We start from the raw sequence: 6,148 nt of genomic DNA on the forward strand, positions 1-6,148 counted from the left end.
TAGCTTTGATACTTGGCACAATGTGATTGGGTCAATTAAACCTAGAGCCAATCAGAAGGTGACATGTGGCAAGGGTTTTAAGTGATGACCTAGCTATATAATGTGTTGTTATGAAAAACTAAAAACACAAGCTGCTACTCTTCTTTGGTGCCTCCACCCTTGGCTGCCCCTCCTCTCTTCTTCTTCATCTCTCAACAATTCAAAGAGATTAGCTAACAATCTCTTGAATTAAAAAGACTAGAAATCGTTTCTAGTGTCCTGTTTACATCTGTAATCTCTTGCAAGCCAAAACTTGATTTTCTAATTCATAGAAAAAGCTTTAAAAGCTATTCAAGGGCTGCCATAGGTGATCTTGGTGTGGACAAGCTAGAGGACAACACACGTGTCCTAAGGCGCATCCCAAAGGTGCCAAACACACTGCAGTGCATAAAAAAGGTTAGTGCACTTGTTCTTGATCTAATCTAGGGTTCTAATAAATTAATCTGTTAATTCTAAAATCTTAAATGGCAAATGTAGATCCAAAAATATATTAAAAGAGTTTTAATATACTGTTTATCATTGAAATCAAATAGATAAAAATAAATCTTGCATGATGCATGTGACCCTAGATGAAAAATTTTGAATTTCAATGATCTAAACTTGTGTTTTTCATACTTTCACTCCTTCAATTGGTATCAGAGTCACTATATTTGCCATTTAGATTGTTGATTATATGATTTAATTGTGTGGTTTGATCATGAGATGATAGATCCATTGCTGGTTGCAAAGAAAATGTGGCGGCATGGTGATGAACACCAATGGTGCGCACACTTTGTGGTCTCCAATGGTGTGCGCAAGGTTTGGGTTTTTGAATCTACAATTTTTGTATGATCTAAGGTTCATCCTATGATTAATTAAAATGTTTAATTAGGTGTTTTAATCACACAATTAAATTTTGATTCAAATCTGAATTTTTAAAATTGTTTGAATGTGATTCAAATCTGAATTTTAAAAGTTGTTTGAATGTGATTCAAATATGAATTTTTAAAATAGTTTGAATGTGATTCAAATCTGAACTTTAAAAGTTGTTTGAATGTGATTCAAATCTAAATTTTTAAAATTGTTTGCATGTGATTCAAATCTGAATTTTTAAAGTTGTTTGAATGTGATTCAAATCTGAATTTTTAAAATTGTTTGAATGTAATTGAAATCTGAATTTTAAAAGTTGTTTGAATGTGATTCAAATCTGAATTTTTTAAAAGTTGTTTGAATGTGATTCAAATCTAAATTTTTAAATTTTTTTAATTGTAATTCAAATATGAATTTTTAAATTTGTTTGAATCATATTCAAATCTAGATTTTTAAGTTGAATATGAGATATTCAATTTAATTTAAGTATGTATGTTTTATTTAATTGTTAAATAGTGATATGCATGATGGATGATCATGGACTATAAAAGACCAATGTAATTGGATTTATTTCTTTTACGTTTCTTTGGGTTGTAAATTAATTAATTTATTTTAATTTATTATGGGCATATATTATTAAGGTTGTAATAATTTTGGGTTGTAATTTCATTTATTTAGTTCTTGTAAATTCGCCTTGGTATGCCAAGGATTACTATGTAATATTGGATTACAAGAAGATCAAGGAGGTCAAGAGCATTGGTGAGACCAGTGGGAGGAATTCAATGTCAAGTGTTGATTATGTACTCCTTCAGCAACTCTTGTAATATGAATGAATGAAATGCACCTAGGAATGCCCTGATTCAATTCTTAGTGGCTCAGAATTGAATCCCTTAGAAAAGTCCATGATCATACCATATTTATTTATTATCCATGAATGCATGAAATGTATGGGAATGTATGCAAGTATATGATATATGCATGCTAATTGGATAATGTGCAAAGTGAGACCTTAATAGTAATTAGGACGACCACAAAATCTTCCAAACAAATGATTAAGTTGGAAATGCTATAATTAAAGTAATTATAACATGGGCCCTCCATTGAGGCAATTATTTTAAGAAATTTTAAATATTTGCGTAAGATGCAATTAAATTAAGAGATTTTCTTAAGAATAATTGTTAAGCATGAGATGTTGTAAATATGTAAATGGTTTGGTGGCCAATAATGGATGTGCCTGAGGACATTAAAATTATTTGCATGTTTACTGGCTCAATGGGATTAACTTAACTAATGCAAGATAGGTCAATAATGGATGTGCCTAAAATTTTGAGCATTAGGGGCTAGGTAAAGTGTTACACTCACTTCATATAGGCATTTTAGGGTAGTTTTGCATCCATTTTGCCCTTATATTTTAGTATATTTTATGTTTTTAGCTCTATTTTAGCTTATTTGTTAATTTTAGATACTTTATATTTGATTTTTGTAATTTTGTTGTTTTTGATAGGATTTTGTGGCAAATCGAGGATCAATGAGTGCATTAGGAAGTGATTTGAAGAAATTTGGAGTTCTTTAAGTATAGAGGAAAGTTGAAGAAATCAAGTCTTGAAAGAGCAAGTTAGCTGAAATTTGCTTGAGACTTTGCTTAAGATCCTGCTTAGGGTAAAGCGGCAGTGCATAAGGTGCAGCACAAGTCAAGCATGAGCAGAAAAGTCTATTTTACTCTAAGTCTACTGAGATTTGCTGAGGGTTTGCTTAAATTTAAGCAGACAGTGCGACCAGAGGCTGAAATTTTCTAACAAGCTGCTTAGGGTTGCGAACCCTAAGCAGATCGCCTAACGTGAATAATGTCTTGACTTGGACAATTTTACACCTCATTTCCTAACCACTCCTTGTCTCTTATTTACTTTTAGGGCAACTTTTTGGGACGATATAAATTCATCATTTTCTAGTTTTTGCCACAAGAGGAAAGGAAGGAAAAACAAAAAGGAAAGAAAATTTAATAGAGGAAGAGGAGGAGACGCCATTTTCTTTTGGGGACGAGCTGCTGCACCAGTTCTGGAGCTCCAAAAACCAGAGATTTTGGTTCTTCTACCTGGGCTTTTTCTATTTTAGTCCTCTTATAATGTTTTTCTTTACTTTTCCATCAATCGTTCTTGTAAATACCATTATGAGTGAGTAAACTCTTTAGATTTCAGAGTTGGGAAATATGTTTTAGATTAATTTGTGGATTTGGACTGGGTATTTCCTTATTTTACATAAATATGAGTTTTGATTCTTTCCTTGTGTGCTTGATTTACTTGCCTAATCTTGGTACCCATTGGGTATTGTGTTAATCTTTGATTGAAGGACCGAAAGGTGAAAGTCATTGATAGATAATCAAGGATTGGAACTTAAAATCACCTAGATTTAGAAATAAACTAGGATTTTAAGAGGAATTAATTATTGGTTACAAAACTTAATGGGTTTTAAAGTAATCAAATAATATACGAAAGTAGGTTTGGTTATTTTAGAACACACTTTGGTTTGCTTGAAAAAGATATCAAAGGAATTTAGAATCAATTTCCTTCAAACTCTATTTTTCCCTAAAAATTGGAATGCCCAAGACAAATCCCAATTAATTTATGCATAAACCCCCAACTCTGGAATCATTTTCAACATAATTAGACTTTCATTTAAATTACCCATTATTAATTTAGTTTAATTGCAAACTAGATTTAGAATTTATTTGTTGCTCTTTACCCATTTTAATTAGATTAATCAATTTACCTTGCTCATTTACATTTACCACTTATTCATTAATCATTAGCCTAAATAATCGCTTCATTCATAGTTTGGTACTCAAACTGCAAATCCTCGTGGGAACGATACTTGATTCATCACTTTATTACTTGAGATGACCTGTATACTTGCAGATTCGCCACATCAAGTTTTTGGCGCTGTTGCCGGGGATTTGATTTTTTTGTTTGATATTGAACAATTGTTTGCTTGGTTAATTTGGGCATTTTATTTTATTTTCTTTTTACCATTTTACTTTGAGAATTTGTTTATTTTGTTTTTCAGGTACTTTATTTTATGAGAAGGACAAAAAGTGAAGAAATCAATTTATTCTTTGATCCAGAAATAGAAAAGACAGCAAAAGCTTTAAGAGCAGAATCTAAGAGGAGAAAGGCTGAAATTAAAGCTCAACAACAACAAGAAAGAGCGCAAGAGCAAGAGCAATTACAAGAAGAATTGGCCAACAACAATAACAACTGCTCTGTGAAGGATCATGCCTATCCTAACATTGGGGATTTCATGCCAAGTATCACAAGACCAAGAGTAGAAGCTAATAATTTTGAACTGAAGCCTGCACTCTGTCAGATGGTACAACAATCACAATTTGGAGGAAATCCAAGTGAAAGTCCACATGTGCATCTAGCACACTTTCTTGAGATCAGTGATATGTTGAAGATAAATGGAGTTTCTGATGATGCAATTCGACTCAGATTATTTCCTTTTTCTGAAGGACTGAGCTAGAGAGTGGTTACATTCTTTACCACGGGTTCTATCACAACATGGGAAGAACTTTCTCAAGCATTTTTAGCTCAATATTTTCCACCAAGCAAGACAACTAAGATAAGAAATGAGCTGACTTCTTTCAAACCTAGAGATGATGAGAGCTTGTATGAAGCATGGGAGAGGTACAAGGATTTGCAAAGGAAATGTCCACATCATGGGATTCCTAAGTGGATACTTGTTCAACACTTTTACAATGGAGTTTCACCAGCTATTAGAAATACAATTGATGCATCTTCTGGAGGTGATCTTATGGAAAAATCTGAAGATGAAGCTTTTTCTGCTCTTGATAAAATTGCTTATAACAACTACCAATGGAGTTGTGAGAGGAATGAGATCAAGAAACCAGCTGGTATGTTTGAGCTTGATGCCATGAATATGATTAATGCTAAGTTTGATGCTTTGACAAGGAAGATGGACAAGCTAAGCATGAAAGTAGATTGTTCACCCGGAGGTTCTAGTAATTTAGTAGAAGTCGAGTCGCAAATATCAATCAAGCAGATTTTTTGCACTTAATCCAGATTTTTCAAGTGAGCAAGTGGATTATGTGGGGAACTACAATCAAAGACCAGGTGGTAACTCATTTTCTGCAACTTATGATCCAGTATGGAGAAACCACCCCAATTTCTCTTGGGGAGGTAGACAAGGACAAAATCAAAATTTTCAGCAACCTTCTGGGTATCAACAACATCAGAATTTTCAGCAGAATAGAGGTCCTCCTCCTAGAATTTCTAAACCTCAAAATGCACCTGCTCCACCTCTACCACAACAAGCACAACCAGACAAGATAGCTAGATTGGAAGCCATGATTGAGACTCTCCTTGTGAGCCATCAAAGTCAACAAGAAATGATTTCTCAATTAGCATCTAAAGTGGATCAAATGGCAACACACAACAAGATGTTAGAGAATCAAATAGCTCAACAAGCTAGCTCTTCAAATAACAAAGCATTTTGAAAGCTCCTAGCCACTGTAAAATTCAAGGGAGCATTGCAAGGCTATTACATTGAGGAGTGGAAAAATATTGGAGAATGGAGATAAAAAGATTGAAGAGAAGATTGAAGAAGAGAAAAACAGAAAAAGGAGATGAACAAACTGAACCTGAAGTTAGAATTGAGGCTGAAAAAGAAAACTCAGTGGAAGAAAAAGGAAGTAAGGAGAGGGAAAGTAAATAAGACGCACCTAAATAGGTTGCACCTAAAGCCTACATGTCACATTTACCATTCCCACAAAGGTTCCAGAAAGCAAAATTGGATAAACAATTTGGGAAGTTCTTGGAAGCATTGAAGTCTTTGCATGTGACCATTCCTTTCATTGATGCCTTAGCACAAATGCCTTCATATGCTAAATTTTTGAAGGAGATTTTATCTAACAAGAAGAAATTGGAGGAATTTGAGACCGTAGCTCTCACTTGAAGAAAGCAAAGGCTATTTTGCAAAATAAGCTTCCACCCAAACCGAAAGATCCTGGGAGTTTTTCCATACCATGTCACATTGGGGATATCAGTATAGATAAGGCTTTATGTGATCTTGGAGCCAGTGTTAGTCTGATGCCATTGTCTATCTATGAGAAAGTGAAGATTGGAGAAATGAAGCCTACTACCATCTCACTACAGTTAACAGATAGGTCTATTAAATTTCCAATTAGGGTAATTGAGAATGTTCCTCTGAAAGTTGGAAAATTTTTCATACCAGTGGATTTTGTGGT

General features: G+C 33.7%; 1 non-coding gene across 1 annotated transcript; it reads right to left on the minus strand.

Annotated features, from left to right (window-relative positions):
- Positions 1-4,500: 4,500 nt before the first annotated feature.
- On the minus strand, positions 4,501-4,607 carry LOC131176368 (small nucleolar RNA R71). Its single transcript, XR_009146460.1, has one exon. It is a non-coding gene; the product is annotated as a small nucleolar RNA R71 (small nucleolar RNA).
- Positions 4,608-6,148: the final 1,541 nt, after the last annotated feature.

Source organism: Hevea brasiliensis, unplaced genomic scaffold (assembly GCF_030052815.1).
Source record: "Hevea brasiliensis isolate MT/VB/25A 57/8 unplaced genomic scaffold, ASM3005281v1 Scaf1, whole genome shotgun sequence".
NCBI lineage: Eukaryota > Viridiplantae > Streptophyta > Magnoliopsida > Malpighiales > Euphorbiaceae > Hevea > Hevea brasiliensis.